The 18098-nt window shown below is 40.2% G+C and overlaps 1 protein-coding gene and 1 long non-coding RNA gene across 4 annotated transcripts in view; one reads left to right on the top strand and one right to left on the bottom strand.

The window, feature by feature from the left end:
- DCBLD2 (discoidin, CUB and LCCL domain containing 2) overlaps positions 1 to 18098 on the top strand; it is a 310431-nt gene that overhangs the window by 93589 nt on the left and 198744 nt on the right. The gene's annotated exons all lie outside the window — the stretch shown is intronic.
- LOC121107113 lies at positions 1500 to 8253 on the bottom strand. 2 transcript variants are annotated; one of them, XR_005840602.1, is made up of 4 exons: positions 6971 to 8253; positions 5887 to 6045; positions 3995 to 4247; positions 1500 to 2497 (listed from the first exon to the last, which is right to left on the bottom strand). It is a non-coding gene; the product is annotated as an uncharacterized LOC121107113 (long non-coding RNA). The 2 variants fall into 2 exon arrangements; XR_005840603.1 differs by lacking the exons at positions 1500 to 2497; positions 3995 to 4247 and adding an exon at positions 4657 to 4776.

An 18098-nucleotide genomic window follows, 5' to 3' on the forward strand; every position in this document is an offset into this window, starting at 1 on the left:
AGACCTTATTTAAGGGTTGGTAGTGGAGGCAAGGGTGTCCCTCTGGGTATTCCTGTGTATGTGAGGCCTTCTAAAGGTAAGCAGTTTCTTTCCTATACTGTTGTGCTTATGGCTGTTGTCTGAGCAAATCTTGTCTTCCTGTAGTCTGGGATCTTGCTGCTTTGCTGTCATATTGCACTTTCTGTTGTATTACGGTAGGATACCAGCTGACAAAGCAAGCACTGAGTTGATTAATTTCTCCAAATCTTGATTTGTATGTTCCTGAAAGGGCTTGTAGAGTAAAAAACTAAGTGCAGGACTGGCGTTTCTGACCATCAGGCAGGCAGAGAGAAGAGTACACTGGGAAGTTTATTATAAAAATAAGTATACACAAAAATACACCCATATGAGCACATAGTGTAAGTAAAGCCTTGGCAAGGGTCTTAAAAATGTGTTTAAGGAATGGTTACAGTAAGGAAAATATTGCTGCAAGTACAGTTAAGTCAATGAGTATTTGTGAGAGTGAAAACCACATGGGCTTCTGTCTGTTTTGGGCATTTGTGGAGTTCCTATCACAGCTGTAGTGCAGTTCCACCTAGATATGGATGCTTGCTGTTGAGTCTGAACCACAAAATTGAGCATGTAAGGGAATGGTATTCAGGGGCAAAATAATATTGTTAGTATGGGACACTGATGTAATATGATGGCACACTTACAAAATAAACAGTGCTTTATGCTTTTGAGTGTACCCTGCCTTCTTGCTTGTCCTTGCTGCGGACAAAACCACATGTCCCAGTTGCTGTGGGACTGGGGATAGTGGGGCAGCTGTTCCCTGCCCTTATTTCCCATTTGTGTTGGCTTTCTCAGTTTGGCACCTATTGGTACCCTTTGCTGTAAGAAGTGTAGGCCTTGAACTAGAGAACCACTTCCAGGGAATTGGAAATGGTCTTTATCTGTTTGCCATGTATAAGAAAAAGGCTACAAAGAATAGGAATTTCATATGCCTGCATCTGTTCTGTACCTTCAGCTTCCTTGTCTGCACTGTAAATTCTTCTTGACTTCCACGTTATGATGTGGAACACACTCTTGCTTCTATGTATAGCTCTCCGAGCCTGATTCCCTTCTATGTGATGGGCTCATTTTCCTAGCCCCAGTATAACAAATGGCTAGAGGGAAAATACCATTTTATTTTTGTCTGAATGCCAGAAGAATCACCAAAAGGAAGTCTTGAGATTACTGTTCTTGCAGAAAGACTTGCTAGTCGCTCTGTCTTTTGGTCAAGAAATAGGAAAAATTCTGCCTTTTTTTTTTGTGTTGGTCTAAAAGCCTACAAAAGAAGGATTTCCAGGCAATGTTTATAAAACACTAGAGAAGACTGAGTGACACCTTTAGATGATTCATGAAATCTGTTGCCTTTAACAAGGTGAATTTGAATGACACTTCTGTGACTGTAACCGGGGCTCAGTGCTTTGCGTGCTGGGGTAGTGATGTGCTGTAATACCTGTGCGTTCCATCCATGTGAATTTCTTAAGGGTGGCTTGGTCAGATTGTGGAACTTCCTTCTTGTCATACAGAATTGCAATGTAGTGATGGATGTGGAAGAGATCTGTTTCTCTGGGCGACTTCTGTCTTGATAGCTGGATGTTAGCGAATGCAGGCTGCTTCTGTGTGTGATAAACCTCCTGTACATGAACAGATCTGTAATGTTACTATCCAATTATATATACAGGAGTGACATGATAGATGCAAAGCTGCTTGTGATGGATAAGTTACAGTCTGGATTGTTTGACAATTATCTTCAAAAGTTGTGCCTCCTCTCACAAGAGAAAATTCTGTGATTCTTAGATAATAAAAAAGGTCGTTATTGGAGTTTATCTGCCAACTCAGATTTTGAAGACATGCCTATATGTAAGAAAAGGGAGAAGGAACGCAATTTTTTTTCTGAAGTGACAAGTGACAACACCTCCTTTTTTTTTCAGTCCAGTTTCCCAGGGATGTCTTGTCCAAATGGCCTCACACTTTCCCGAAATATTTTCCTCTGGCTACAGACCAAACACAAGAACTGTAGGCAAAAAATATTTCTTTTAAAGAGAGACTGAAAGGGTATCTGTTAAGTGGAGGAAAAGATTTTTCAAGCATACTGTGATATGTATTGAATGATAGATAATATTGTTTATTTAGCTCCTAGGGCTGAAAATTGTGATTAAAATTTTGTGTTACAAACATGAGTGATCTTCATAAGAATGCTATAGATTTTCTTGTTGTATTGTTCCTGTATGCGTGGTATGTGGGGAATATCAGATACGAAGAATTAGTGATATGGCAGATGCTTTCCCACCTAGTTACTGACAGTAGTCTGTCCTCTCCTCCTTAGAGGGAAAGGTGGAGGGATGTGGCACTGATCTGGGCTTGCTGGCCTCATCGCTCTTACTCACATGGAAACAGCAGCTGGTCCAGTAAACAGCATAGAGTGGTGTAGCTCTTTCATCTGCACGTTTTGATGGCTTTTTCTGACTGGCTGTCAAAAAAAACCAAGCCAACTTCACCACCCTCAGTGAGCGTAGGTTGCAGCTGTTACTTATTTTAGGAACTTCTACAATAGCAGCATCCTCTGAATGGACGTGTGCCAGGGGTGAAAGTGAGATTTTTAGATTATTTTGTTTTTAATTTTACAGTAATACCTAGATGCCTGAACTAAGATCAAGCCCTTTGCTTTCTTGGCCTTGCACAAAAAAATTTAGTATGAAACTGTCTGTCCCCTGGGAGAATTGAAATCTTGACGGACTTAGTAATCTCTGTCTAAGGGCGTAGCAATTGAACTCTTCTCCATGGGAGATTTGCTACAGAATGAAATAATACATTCACCTCCCAGCCACTGTTGTGTTTTTCTTCTTCAGTTAGAGAAGATTGAAAGGAAGGATGCAGTTAAGTTGAAAAAGCAACTTACTGCTAGCTACTGGCAGAGATGAAGATGAGTAACAGCATTTAGGGATTTCTCTTAATAAAATACTGGCTGGCGATGAATCTTTATGTCACCAGACAATGTGTAGCCCCCACGTATCAGCAACATTAATCTTAAATAGGAATAAAACAATCCTTTGGGTCTGTTGCTGGATCTCAAGTGGAAGCTTGGCTTTTAGAAGATCCAGGGGAAGAAGTGGAAGCCAAGCTTCTTTGCTTGGATTCTCTTTGCCTTTTAGGGTTAGAATTTATGTGACCTGTGGCTTTGCTTGAACGGCATCTTGTGACCCTTTTCTACTTGTGGAGGGGAAGATAGGCAAGATCTGCTGTCAGTCAGAGCCTGCTCTTCTGAGGAACTGCACAAGTGAACATTCACCAGCAACTCTGCAATCAGACTGTTGCAGGTGTGTACTGTGAGATGTGGAAGTGAGTAATGCAGTCCTCATACTTAACAATAGTTTTCTCACATAAGCATTCACTAGATTCAGTTGAAAATGATGGTGCAAACAGGGCAGAAGGGGCTTAGACCTGCTGGTTACAAAGGAGATTGCATTTGCTGTGCCTGTGTTGTGTGTACGTTGTGGTTGAGAGTAATTTATTCCATGTTTAAATATGCATTCTGTTAAGATGTATAAAATGTATCTATCTGAGCTCCTGCCAACAAAATTTGTTACGAATCACTCATGCTTTAATAGGCGTATTCTACTTGAAACTTACATTTCCCACAGATGTTATCTTCAGATTCAGCTATGCCCTAGTTTGGGCATAAAATATCATTTTCCTTTTTAACAAAGGAATTAAAATGTTAAGCAAGCCAGAGGTGGTGGATTTTTTTTATGCTCTGCTAAGACAGTTGTAGAAAGTGTGTAACTTGCAAGATGCATCAAAGCTCTACCAAACATGGATAGGAAGTGATACCAGTGCAATTAATTCTTAAGAGCTTTTGCTTCTTTTTAACACATAAGGAAGTGAATGAGGGCATGTCACTTACCCAGAAACTGATTACAGGCTGAAATAGGCATGGTGATGTATTTGACAGATTTAAATATCTTACCTGGGAAGCTTTAGCAGTTGTAAAGTATCACTATGGCACAATGCTACAGGAGAACCAGCATCAGCTGAAAGCAGCAGGGGGCATCAAGGTTTTTTTTTTCCTTCCCCAGCAGGAGCAGGCAGTGGATAAATGTTCTCCACTTGTCTCCAGTGGCCTCTCTGGGAAGGGGAAATGTCTGAGCCCTGAGATCCCTGCCATCGCTGGTGGGCTAATTCTCTTCGGTGTAGTGATGCAGGTGTGTGTTCTTCTGGAACTGGAAGGAGACATTTAAATCATGCATTTTGAAATATTCAGAAGCTTTCAAATAGAGAAGTAGTTGTACAGGATACCTATTCCGAAAGTAGCTTGTCTTCTTTCAAAAATCTCCTGGGGCTTTTGTTCAGTTCTTTGATTTCCAGAGTGCTTGCATTTTTCCTTAAAGATTCATAATTACTCTGTAGCGTAGTAGAAAAAGATTATTCCATGTGGTATGCCCCAGAAGTGCCTTTCTGTCTAAGTGCTGCCAAAGGTCAGTGGGTTTTGTGCTCCATATGTAGTTAAGTTCTGATAAACATCCTACCTAATGAGGTGGAGAGGAAAATATGTGACTTCAGTTTTACTGTTTGAGAGTTAGAGCCTGTGTGTAAGCTGTCTCCTCAGGAGGGAGGACAGAATGCCTTAAAAGGTGTAGCTTTAAGTAGGGATCATGACAGTGAAAGTAAATGGCATTTTTCACTCTGCTGTCGGTTGAATGAATGATGTCTATTCAGCAAAATGCTGGTAGCCATGGAGAGAAGCAGCAGCTAACTGAAAGAAACAAAAAGGAATACACATGGGTCTTTTTGTTAGACAAACCAGATTTGTCCAAGAAAGTAAAAGGCATGTGGAACCTGTTGTGTTTTTTTTTTTGCTTTGAGATGGCTACAGTTATTAAATACTGTTCAATTAACTATTTAATTCCACTATTAGAAATTGCTGCAGGGCATGGTGTGAACAAAGTAGTCTCTCTAAATGCACGGATGACACCCAGGAACCTAATTCTTGCTGTCTTTCAAAATTGCTTTTGGTGTTTTCTACCACCTGGGAGCAGAGACTAAAAGCTGCCAAAGGCATCCAGCTTCTCTGACAGCTTTGCGCTTCTCAGTCTGGTGCTGCACACCCAAAGTGTTTTTTTGAGCCCTGGGTGTGATGCAAGAGAGCAAATATTTGTGCCATTAGATAGAAACTAGGAGAGGGGAGTGAATTGCCAAGTAACTCAGTGGAATCCTTTCATCTCGGGAACTCTTGCATGGCTTGTGCATCTGAATGTTGATGCCTGGACACTGCTCTTCTCCAGAAAGGAATAAGTGAAATTAAAACAGACCAGGACAAACATCTTGGTCAGAACTGTGTTCAAAAAACTTTGAATGAAAACATTTCATAAATATGTGCTAGTACAGGTCAAGGTTTTTGGCCAAAATAAATCCTTGAGGAAAAGCAACCAAAAAAATGGTAGTCTGAAGTCAAGTAAATGAAACATTTTGAAACCAAGTGCTTCAGATGTAAAAGGCAACTAGATTTAAAGTGTCATTCAGAAAGCCCTTCTCATTAGACCCAAACAAATTAAATATGTCATCCCTTTTGGTTGTCTGAAAACTGAAGATGTCTTTGATTCTCTTCGTGTAGCTTCCTGTCACTTTCAAACCACAGGTCAGGTATATGTACAGCCTGAATTACCAATTCTTAGATCAGTATGAGAGCTCAGATGTTCTCTTTCTCAGGTGAATACCTCTATAGTAAGTATTGCTCTTATTACTGCAGTGATGACAACATTTACTGACGCTAGCTTAGCTCTTTATCTGTCTCCATGAAGTTGAAGCTAACATGATAGTTAGAATATAAGTGAGAAAGGAAGTAAAACAGGATTTACCTACTTTAAATGAGGTGGACAGCTATTGGAAGACTCGTACGAAACCATGCAGCATGTTTCTTATGTTGAAACGTAGTTTCTTCATTTTTTTTCTCATGATAGTGTTTGATTGCATTGTTCAGTATACAAATGTTTTTCATTTCCATTTTTGCTTACTGTGTGCCTATGAAAGTAAAAAGAGAAAAGTAACTTCAAAATAAAGCAGGCAAGATAACTGATGGGGGGGGGGGGGGGGGGGGAGGGGGAGGGGGGTGGCAGAAGGGGGTGGGCGGCAGAAGGAAGAGGGTGCCAACCCAAAATCTTGAACTCGTATGCAAATGTACCCCTACACGCTGAGCTTTAAGAGAGTCCAGAGCTTGAATATTGTGGCTCTGGTTTGGCTCCAGCTTGCCTATAACCCAACTTCAGGTATCTAGGATCACAATTACATGCAAGTTTTAAGAGAGTGAAGGCACTGCCTGAACATGCTTTGTCAAGAGGTTATGAGAAAAGACTTAACTACTCAATGCAGCCAAGATTTAAGTCATTATTTCAGACAAGAAGTATCTGGCAACAGTTTTTTTTCATCAGAAAGGAAACCCTAGTTCATTATTTTTGGTCTAAGAATAATTTGGTTCTCTGTTAAATGCTACTCATTTTACCAGCAAACAGCTGGCAGAAAGGTTAATTAGTGATGGCAATTGCAGCACAGCATATACCAGGCTGACTTCAGAAGAAATGGTGATACTTTTAATCCTGTCTATTGATTAGATGGGATAACTGTCAGAGAAGGAAATATGGGGAGATTTTCATTTAAAGAATGTCTTTAAAAAGTGTTCAGAGCTCCTTGCAAGCATATCCAAAACCAGTTCTGACTTACAGCATGATTAGTGGCAATCAATGAAAGCATGTCTTCGTCATAAAAATGTTACACATCGGTTTAGTCTGTTTTAACCATGTGTGTTGCTGCAGATTGAAAAATTCCCATAAATGTTGTTTCATCCTGTTATCAATGTTATGTAGCTGGATTATCTTGTCAGTGTTCTTGACTAGGAAGTTGTTTGATTAATACATAGCTGCTTCTAAACAAAAGTAGCAAGCATACTCACCAGGTATGGTGACCTATAGTTTCAGGTGTATTTTGAGATGCCTCTGTTTAGGGGCATACTCCAAAGAGCATAGTATTCCAAAGAATCAGGAGGGTACAGATCAATTTGAGGTCTATCAAGTTGTTACTGAGTGCCATCTGTCACTTTCTCAAAAGTGGCCAGTGTAGCACATGGGTGCACAGTTCTTTAGATTCCAGAATTTGTACTGGGAGTGTAGTAAAACAGGTTCTCTGCAGCCTCAAATCCTGAATCTTCTCTGCTCGTTTCTTCCTACAGAGAAATACCTTTTATTATGACTCGCTGATTCCAATTTATTGAATACAAACTTATTTTGGAAAACTTGCAATACCAAAGAATCCCAAAACAATGTGACAGTAACATTATCTGTATGTTTTGCCAAATAGATTGGCTTCGGTTACCCACATAAATTTTCTGGATCTTTTGATCAAACCCTCCACCCTTTTGCAAGCTTGCAGTTCATGCCAAATGCAGCATCCAGCAGCAGATAAATCTGAATTCTTTCATGTGAAAGAGTAATTCTTAATCTCATTTCTGACAAATCTTTTGGGTATATTGTTGTTAAAGCTGGTCAAAAAATCTATTCATTAATTTAAAAAGATCTATCTTTGATTCAACTAGTTTAACATAAGTTCTCAGAAAACTGTCTTACCAGTACCTATTACAAATACTACCATTTTTTCATTTCATAATTATGTGCAAAGACACATTGCTAGCTTTTGTTATTTTCTAAATCTTTAGTTGAGGAAATTTTTAGGTAGAATGAAGTCTGGACACTGGGAGCAAAGAAAGGTGATGGAGTTCATCCTCTGAAGTCAGTGGGACTCTTGCTGAAATTTCCACTTACTATGTCTAACAGAAATGGGCTTAAATGTATCAGGCTGCATCAGTCAAGATATTTCCAAAAGCTGCAAACAGTCTTCATCAGGAACACTGAGTACAGCCAGAATACCTCTTAATTAAGAAGGCTTAACAGAAATAGGTGCAAAAAGTGCTCAGAATGTTCAGGGCTGGAGAAATCCTACAAGGGAGAGGAAGCGCTGAGCCAGCATGGTTAGGCCAAACAAAGAGAGGGTTACAACTGTATTCTATAAATGTATTAGAAAAAGAAGTGCTATTTAAGCTTAGGGAAATGCTAACACAAGAACAGATGGGTACAATCTAACTGTGAGTGCAGTTATTCTGGATTTTAAAGCATTTCTCATTCTGGAAGAAAAGAGAGTCTAAGACAACTTTCCCTAAGAGTACCAGGAGCAAAGCACAAGAAAAACCTAAGTCCCCCTCTGCCCCTTCCCCCCCCCCCCCCCCCCAACACACACACACAAAACTCTCTTAATTGATTTTAAGCAGAGCCTGAGCGGCATATGAAAAAGATTATATGGCATGGTTGCCTGCAAAAACAAGGGACTGAACTCAGTGACCCAAGAGTCCCTTCCAATCTGCTGTTCTTAATTAGATATATGAGTATCATGGGAGCTCTTCTAGCCTCCAGCCTATTCCTGCAAGAAGATCCTTTTATTTATGTAACTTCCCACTGAAATCCCTGCAAATCTGCAGATTCCTACTGACATGTAGGTGAGATATGGATTTTTGGATCAAGTTCCAGGGAGGGTTCTTGGTCTCAGAAGAAAATTCCATATCTGGTGTCTTTTTTTTTCCTCCTTGGTTTTGCATGCAGCTCCTCTTTCAATTCCAGAAACTCCCTTGTACTCATTGTTTCATTTTCCTAACAAATAACTTTTTTCTTGAAGAATTTGAATGGTAATAAAGCATGCACTTATTTCCAGGCATATGGATTTTGATTATACTTCTACACGCAGATTACCTGTTGCCAAAACACTGAAATCAGTGCGTAGAGAGCACTGGTTTTTCTGTTCCTTGAGCCAGCCTTATACTATTCATCACCACAGATCAGGTCCTGTGCTGTGGAACTTCAAACACATAGTTCTCAAAAGATCAGTGGGTAAATGTTAGGTAGCCTAAGCTTCCATTCTCTGCAGGCAAAACAAGTTAGTGGGACCCTTGGAAAGCTGCTCATGTTTGGGTAGCCTTATAGACAATCATGCAGATTTCTTCTGACTTCTGTGGTGTTCAAAAAGCAGTAAATTGAGACTGGGTCTCTCCCTTAATGTTTATGATCAATTAGAAATACTCACTGAAGTCTTTCCTTGAAGCAGGATATCTGGCCATCTCTGCCTCAGTTGCTTCACCTAACCTTGTATCATGACAACGAAAGCCTCAGGGCAACGTGTTGAGTACTGAACAGTTTTTTTTGTAAGGGATATCTGGAGTCTCTGATAGAAAGTTCTACTTGTAAATTATTATGATAAAGATATTTCCTAGAAATTTAAGATTGTGTTGGAAGTTTTTACTCACTATGATGACAGATGGGAATGGAATGATTTCCCCAAACTGGGGATGGCTGGTAACAAAGCTGGACGACTTGAATTATTGGTTTCAATTGTTCACTGCTTCTCTAACATGCTGTTTGCTCAGGGAAGTTCACCAATAACAATAATCCCAGCAGTTCTTACTGTTTACTAGCTTCTTTTATGAAAGTCATGACCTAGAAAACTTGCAAAGTGATCCAGGGCCATTTTGCTCATACCAGCAGCCATACCAGAGTTGAACACCAGGCACTCAGAGCCAAAAGGGAAAGGCCTGAGAGGAACAAAAGCAGGAATCAGACGTTGGAAAAAAGATGAGTGACATTTTTCTTCTCCTTTCTTCCTGAGAGGGAAGGATTGGGTTCTAAGGCAATATTTTATCTTAGGCTTTGTACTGAAAATAATGTAGCATTTCTTTGTATTCCAGACACTATACTAAATAACATCAGAATTTATTACATTTAAAAACTGTTATGAAACAAACATCTGCCTTTGACGTGACTTGTGCCATTGTTAAAAGTTTAATTTCCATCTTGTTAACCAAATTGTTAAACCAGCGAGGAGCTCACAAGACCACTGTTCCCATCTGCACTGCAGAAGGTGGCTGGGTATATCTTGTCTCTGTTGTCCAGGGCGTGAGCAGTAGTCTACAACAGGCACAGGCCAAGAACATATTTGCATAAAAAAAGTTGCAGCTCAGCTTTGAGCAACCAGATCTATGAAAGATGGCCCTGGCCACAGCAGGAGGGTTGGTGCTAGGTGGGCCCCCCCCCCTAAACCAAACCATCCTTTGATTGTGATTCTATGATCAAGTGCAGACCAATTAGTTTCTTTGGCTGCTGGTCGGCGCACCTCTGTAAACCCGTCTCTGAACCTCGCGGCCTGTGAAGGGAAAAGAGGGGAATTTTATCCAAAGTGAATCAGCCTGAAAATCCTGTTGTACCTTAGTTGAAAAGCAAAAGCTGAAATATTTTTCATTATCATGCAGCACCTGATGTGCTGCTCTTCTGCTTGGACCGTTTTCTCAAGTTTGTATGCACAAGTGCCAACTTGCAATGTGCCTTTACGCTACAAGCAGTAACAATTGCAAGTGCCTTGAATTTAGGCTGTTAAATGTTTCAGAAATGCAAACTGTCTTAATTTTCTAGTTACTAGAAGATCTAAACTCAAAAATCACATCACCTTTTGCCTTGCAAAGACAGAACACACACAAGACTGCCTGTGTGAGGTGTCAGGTTTTAAGATGTTCATGCTTTTACTTGCCATGTAACAAAAGCCCTGTAATCTGTACTGCTATTTCTTCACAAGACTGTCAGGGCACTTAAGTAGTCATTTTTTTTAACAGCATGGGGAAATGGAAATATTGCATATATATATATATGTATATATATTTGAGATGATCACTTGCTCTGGAGGATGTTTCAGAAGATACTCCGGACAATTTTATTTCATCTTTCTAGATACACATGTGCTAGCCCTGCCTTGGCCTATTTGCCAATCCAATCTATTTTAAAATTCACTGAACAATTTTATGTTTAGTTCACGTTTAAGGTAGTAAGAATATTGTGTGTAGGGAAGTTGTAGACTCTAAAATTTGCTGGCTTTATTTCTTCTGACTTGCAGGATGTATTCACTGAAATGAAGTCTGCAGGAATTAAATTCTATTCATGCAAGGAAATGTATGCAAAGCTGTAATGGGAACATAGAAAGCATAATTTAAAAGACGTTAAATCTGTCTTGGAAGACACTTTATCTATTCTTGTGGCCCTAGAATTCACTTCTTGCAGAGGTCACAAAGCTTTATTTGATTGGTGACTCTGAGATATTGATTTATATCTGGATAATTTGAAATAAGCAATTAAAATTGCTAGCTACACTTCAATCTCTCAGGTTGATATCTGAAGCAGAACTGGTGGGATGAAACTGCTGCTGTGTTCCTTTTGCTTCCTCTATGTCATCTGGATTTCCATTGCCTTGTGATATAGGACATTCAGCCTATTTAAAGCATTAACCTACTCATAATGACTTTGCTTACTAAGCAAGAAGTCAGCATTACCTCAGCATCCTTATATTCTTACATGGGGGCTCAGCGCTGAGGAGGTGAGAATAGTTTGTGTCCCTATGTAAATCTATCTTGAGTCTCAAGTAGGAGTTGGAAGTTGATGACCGTTGGTGTTCTCCTCTGCCTGTATTATTTCCTTTTTTATGAAAAAGCCTATTCATTTGATGCGAGTTTCTCAAGCATCTTGTAAACGTATTAATAGTACCTGAATATCTTGGATTGTTACTGTTTCTCCTTAGCTGAGGCTGAACTTATTTGCCAAGTCACATAACCTTTGAAGCAGCTACATTTGGGGAAGCCCTTGAGTAGGGTTTTGCAAAGGTGAAATAGCAGTTAGGGATGATCTGTAGCTATGCAGCTAAAATTTGATGTGATGCAGCTTCCATTATTGTTTCAGATAAGCTTATGCAGTTTTATGGACAGTGAGGAGTAGTAGTAGCGAACAGGAGTAGTCAACACGGGTTCACCAAGGGAGAAAATCATGCTTGACAAGCATAATAGCCTTCTATGATGTCATCACTGGCTGGGTGGATGACAGGAGAGCAGTGGATGTTGTGTACTGACTTCAGCAAGGCGTTTGGCACTGTCTCCCTCAACATATTTGTTTGGAAACACAGAAAGCGCAGGATAGGTGAGTGGACAATGAGTTAGATTAACAAGTGGCTGACTAGAAGAGCTCAGAGAGCATCAGTGGCATAGAGTGTGGTTGGAGGCCTCTAACATGGTGCTCTCCAAGGGTTGGTGTTGGTTCTGATCTTGTTCAATATCTTCATCAATGACATGAAAGAAGGGATAGAGTCCACCCTCAGCAAGTCTGCTGATGATACAAAGCTGGGAGGACTGGCTGACACTGGAAGGCTGTGCTGGCATTCAACAAGACCTGGACAGATTGGAAAGTTGGGTGGGGAGGAACCTGACAAGAGCACATGTAGAGTCTTGCACCTGGGGAGAAGTGCATCTGTACAGGCTAGGGGCTGACCTGCTGGAGAGGAACTGGATGTTCTGGTGGGCAACAGGATAGCTTTGAGCCTTGTGGCTAAGAATGTCAGTGGTATCCTGGGGTGCATTTAAGAAAAAAAAAAGTGTGGCCAGAAGGTCAAGGGAGGTGATCCTCCGCCTCTGCTCTACCCTGCTGAGGCCATATTTAGAATACTGTGTCCAGTTCAGGCCCTCCATTTGAAAAAAGATGGGGATCTCCTAGAAGGAGTCTAGCAGAGGGTCACAAAGGCGATTAGGGGTCTGGAGCAATTCCCCTATGAGGAAAAGCTGAGTAACCTGGGTCTGTTCAGCCTGGGGGAAAGAAAGACTGAGAGGAGCTCTGATTAATGTTTGTGAATATCTAAAGGGAGCCAAATGGATGAGGCCAGGCTGTTCTCGGTGGTGTGCAGTGATAGGAGAAGGAGGAAGGGCCAAAAAATTGAACTTGGGAAGTTCTGTACTAACATGCAGAAGAACTTCCTTATGGTAAGGGTGGCAGAGCAGTGGAACAGGCTGCCCAGAGAGGTTGTGGAGTCTCCTTCTACGGAGATATTCAAGACCTGTCCAGATGCCTACCTGTACAACCTATTGTAGGGTACCTGCTTTAGCACAGGGGTTGGACTTGATGATCTCTTGAAGTCCCATCCAACAATTCTATGAATCTGTGAGTAGTCATCAACTTTTCTTTAACTCATCCAGCCAGCAGGTTAGGGCATGTTCCAGCACTGTCTTTATACCTCCTTCCTTCCTGTACTCTCAGCCTGCAATGTCAGAATGCAGATGGCTGTACTGGAATCCTGCCTTATAACTTCATCTTAAAGAAAGCATAGCAAGCCAGTGTTTTGGAAGCACTGGCTCTCGAGCTGTTTTGCTGTAGCCTCTCCTGCAGATTTTTGAGAGCAGCCTAACAGTTGCATATTTACCTGTTCAGACCTTTTTGCTCTGGTTGTCAGAAGTTACATCACCCTAAAGAGAAGTTACTAGGCTATAACAGCTAAGACTGTGTATGTTTAAATGAAATTCTGGATAAAATTCCTGTTGACTTCAGAAGATAACATTCACTGTCTTGGAATGAATGACCTTTCAGTGAAGCCCAAGAGATTTGTTTTTATGGCTCATTACAGGTGACTGTGTGTATGGTTTACATTCACAGTAAAAGCTGTGATATTTGGGGTAATGCAGCTGCCTCCTAAATACTGTGTATTCTTGATAAGCCATGTAGAGGGGTCCTAAGAAGTTAATTAAGGAAGAACTGCAAACTGTATAAATGAATGCTGAGCTTTGCCTAGAATAAGAATTCTCTTGAGACTGTGTACCTTTGTTTTAAAACTGCTCTCCTCATTGAGCTGAGTTGTTACCACCAAACCAAGGTGACTTCACTGAGTGAAGTCTGTGCTTCAGATGAAAGCAGAACATAAATCTGGAGCAGTATTCAAATTCTGAAGCCACCAGTGGTTCTGAACACTGTTACCTGTTCCTTTCCTTTAGCATGTGAAACAAGCCATAGTACAGCTAACAGCCTTCGATGCTCTTCACAACTGTCTTACAATACCCATGATTAAATCCTTTATATTTGTGCCTAAAATAAAAAGATCCTTGATTTTTTTTTTATGAATTGCCGTCTGAACAGTATGGAATAAAGGATGGAGGATTTAAAGCTATTTTCTGTAACTTGTGGAGGCAGCATAATATTTTAATAATGTCACAAAGTATTCCAATTCCAGCACTTAAGGGTGAAAAAGATCTTCATTTAGTTTATTTCCCTGGTGTGGAAATCTATACCAAGGGCACCATACCACTGCCTATTGAATCTGTTCAGTTCCAAACTTCTCAGTGACATTTGGGACTGTAGAATAACACCTTCAGTTAAAATTAGTAAAAGAAGTAGTGATGAACACCTTATGCTTTTCAGTCCCAATATTATGCAATTGTTTACATTCTATCCCATTCTGTCTTCCTTTGCATCCCAAAGGAAGCCCTTTAACTTTGCCTCATAATCTAAGTGCTTGAGGATCCGTGTCCCTTCTCTTGGTGGTGCAATGACTAAGATGTCTCTGAGCAGGACCCTAAAAAAATGAATGAATGCATTTTTGGGAGAAGGAAAGACATTAAATGATCCACATCAGTTCACCGTAAATATGGTCAGAATTAAGACAGCAAATTAGGAACTTGTCACTCATGCTGTAATTGCAGTAATTCAGTTTCCCCACATGAAACACAAAAGAATGTATGCTAGCTAGAGCCTTGGTATGCACATTATTTGGCATATGATGCTGACAGCACATGTTAACTCGTGTCAAATGTGTTAGCTGATCTGTTTTTTCATATGATCTAGAACACCAGCAATATTCTTCAGGTTAGATATGTCAAAACAAATAATGGTGCTGAGCAAAACAAGGATTCTATTTTAAGGCTTAAATAAAAAGTGAATGTTCCCGCATAAGAATTCACCTCCAGCTTCTAGTATTTTTTCACTTTGCTACCACTATGCCATTCCTATTGGGAAACAGACTATCAAATAGTACCAGAGCCAGTCCCAGAGATGCCCTGATTTATGAGAATTAATAAAATGTTGCCTCACTTAACATTTCTTGCTTATGAACACATCCACATAAGTTTGGCCTTGTGGTGATGGCTTCTGCAGATGAGTTGCTTTTTAGTGCTCGTATTTTGATGAGGCAAAAACCAGCAAGCAAATGGGGGTAGATGCAGCATCATTCTAGAAGGCTGTATGGATTTTGGTCTGGGATTGGCTTCTGTCCAGCCTGCTCAGAGCACAAGCAGAATGAGGCTGGATCAGCCTCCCCTCGGTGGAGTAGGTATGTTTTCTGTATAGTGTTTTTAAGCATGTATACATTCGTGCTTATGGAAGAACGAAAATCTTGGCAAATATTCCTATATGCATCTTCTACTGCATAAATAATTTTGTCAGCTTTGAATAAATCAGGATTGACTTCATACATAAAGTCCTTGAATGCTTTCCAAATGTGTTCATATAAATCACTTCTATTTCACAACCTGTTTATGATGAATCTTGTACTAAGCCATTTGGCTCTAGTGAAAGCATTACCCAGTGTCCGTAGATGTAACACATCCTTTCAGTATTACAAAAGAGCAGTAAGGCAACCACCAGCACCACTGCAGCTTCTACAAGTGAGCTATCCATTATACTATCACGTTACTCTTCAGGATAATGATCTTCAAACCAAAGAAAAAACTGCAGGAATTTGACAAAATGGATCTGTGCCAAGGAAGTCTGCATGTGGTACAGCACTACATCAGATGTATTACTGTACCTGGTTTTGGACTAAATCTGTTTTCTTGCATGTGTGAGTTTGTTGCAGCTGTCATTTATAATTACTTTATAATGTATATTTTATAGACTGCAGTCAGCTGTACTTACCTTGCCTAAGGTCTGTTGCAGTCTCATCTCATCAGGCCTCAGGTTTTCCTAAATTTCTGCTGTTTGTGACTAGGTGGTGAAGGAAACATTTCTCTTTTCTCTGCTTAGCTCAGAATCCTTTTGGTAAGGTTCAATGCAAGCAACAAAATCGCTTTTGACAATGAAAGAAAATAGATTTTTCCATTATCACAGAGTTTGCAGGTTTTTTGAACAGCTGTACTGTTGTGGTGGGTGTGGGTAGAATGAAGTCTGATGGGGAAGTTGCCAGAAAGGGCAGTGCATGTTTGAATGTGCTTAGACAAAATAACTCTGAATTCTAACTTCTCTCTCCTTGGCTATTGGGCAACTAATGAAGAGTATTCTGGATAGGTTACTTTCCTCATAAGCTGTCAGTTTGGGATGATTTGGGCTTGTGAACAGTGCAAAGCTAACTCCTCTTTGAAGGAAGAGCAGAGGGACTTCTCCTTCTGAGATCATGATGGCTTCAGGAGGAGCCAAGCACATGAAGAGAGCTTCACAGAAGCTTTCTTCCTCTTGCTGCAGGTGAGACTTACAGTTCAAAAGCCTGTTCTCTGCCATTTCTATGGCAAGGCAAGCTTCCATAAAATGAATTAGGAAACTGCTGGTGTACTTTTGAGTTTGGAGACAGAAATGCTTTTTACCCTCCTGCCAACTCATAGGAGAGACATGTATTCTTACTTCCTACAGATTGGGCAGAAATGTATAAACTACTTCCTTCCTCGATTTTTCTCTTTGGATTTTATGATGCTTTTGGATGACTGCATGGCATGGGTAAAATTTTTGCCTCTACACTTCTATAACACACTGTACAAACTATTGAACTTTGAATTCATCTTCATAGCATTTATCTATCTTCTGTGGGCCTTCCCTCCTTGTCTGTCATTGAGTGCTTATAAAATCTTCTGTAGTGGCAGCATATTCTAATGCTTCTCTGAGCTTTCTAGTAACTTGGGGTGGCGAAGACACTCCAAAATGTGTGTGGCTGTTTAATACCAGAGTTATTTCTATTACATTTCACACAACATAAAATTAATTACATTTACAATACAAAAGCTAGTGTATGGATGTGTTTCTGGTCCTTCTAGGGTCAGTTTTTGGAGCTATACAATTTTTTGGAAGATTGATTCTCTTGGACTCCATAACTTTACTGACCAGAGGCATCTGTATTAAAGTAGTTCAATACCAGAGTCACGAGGCCTGTTTACACAGGGAAGTTGACCAGCACTGCTGCAGTGGAAGAGCTTTACTTCAGTGTAACTCCCTCATGTGGACACTGTGCTCTGGAATAGAACTGACTTCATTTTGAAATAATTACTCACTAATTGTTCCGGACTAGTGTGTCCACAGGAGGGAGTCATACAGAAGTAGCTGTAACAGAATACTTACAGCTCCAATGATTAAATTCTCTGCTTAGGGATGTCTTCTGCAATAGTGGCACAAGATTTACAGGGGTAAGGATGTAATAGTTACAGTCAGCTCTGCTCCCACCGACAGACTGGGCCTGTAGTGTTAGCTATTTCTCATATGCAAAGATTTGTAGTTTCCAGAGTGCTCCAGGAAACTGCAGCATTTTTGTTTTGATAGACTGTCTTTGTTCTCCAAATAACTCGGTAAATTTAATATAAAATACAGCTTTGTCCTGTGTGATTTCCCCACTGCCCCTAGTTTCTTTTCACTTTCTGGATTGAGCTTGCACTATTTAGAACAGTTAATTCTTGGGTGGAAAATAAGCTGCTTTTTTTCTTATTGTATTCCCTGACCTGTTGGTATTTGTTAATTCACTGACCCTCCATGCCTTTTATTAGCTCTTAGTTAAAGAATGCTTTCTTGAAAGAACTGTTCACACTGATCACCATATGGTCAGCCTTTACCACCATAAGAGAAGCAAGATTTCAGGGTGGGTTTTTTTTTGCATATTTTGGTTTTTTTAAGCTTGTGAGGGCAAATTGCTGCTTGCTAATACCACATTCTCTCTTCTCTAGAAGGTATTTCAGGCACTGCAGATAGCTGCTTGAATTACAAATGGCTGGAAAAACAGATGCTCAATAAAAGAAAGATTACAATTTCTTCCTTAGAACTGTAGATGCAAAACACGTTTTGTGAGTCTTCAAAAATATTAATTGAGGTTTTGTGGAAGCTGTTTTGTAAAACTGTGTGTCCTTTTGTTTTGGCCTTTGGTCTGCTAAACAATCATGTGGCCTTATTGGAATCTCATGGGCCTCACCATTTGCTCTAAAACAGGTGTCACACTATCCAGCA

The sequence above is a fragment of the Gallus gallus genome, chromosome 1 (genome assembly GCF_016699485.2).
Source record: "Gallus gallus isolate bGalGal1 chromosome 1, bGalGal1.mat.broiler.GRCg7b, whole genome shotgun sequence".
NCBI lineage: Eukaryota > Metazoa > Chordata > Aves > Galliformes > Phasianidae > Gallus > Gallus gallus.